The sequence below is a fragment of the Morone saxatilis genome, unplaced genomic scaffold (genome assembly GCF_004916995.1).
Source record: "Morone saxatilis isolate NCDOM2014 unplaced genomic scaffold, NCSU_SB_2.0 Contig5, whole genome shotgun sequence".
Classification (NCBI taxonomy): domain Eukaryota; kingdom Metazoa; phylum Chordata; class Actinopteri; family Moronidae; genus Morone; species Morone saxatilis.
Window position 1 is genome coordinate 23,981,053 of NW_023340095.1, and position 257 is coordinate 23,981,309.

A 257-nucleotide genomic window follows, 5' to 3' on the forward strand; every position below is an offset into this window, starting at 1 on the left:
GAGCGGCTGCTTCATGGTCTACGAACGTCCTAACTACATGGGCCACCAGATGCTGGCGAGGAGGGGAGAGTACCCCGACAACCAGCGCCTGATGGGGATGAGCATGAGTGACTGCATCCGTTCCTGCCGCATGATACCCACGGTACAAAGTCTTGATGATTCATGATTAGATATTAATCAGTTACAAAGCATTTGTTTATTAGAAAGGTATCTTTTGTCTTTTCTCGTGTCATTTTACAGCACAGAGGCCAGTTCAG

At 47.9% G+C, this 257-nt stretch overlaps 1 pseudogene; it reads left to right on the plus strand.

Moving 5' to 3' along the window:
• Positions 1–257, plus strand: part of LOC118339186 — a 917-nt pseudogene that overhangs the window by 415 nt on the left and 245 nt on the right.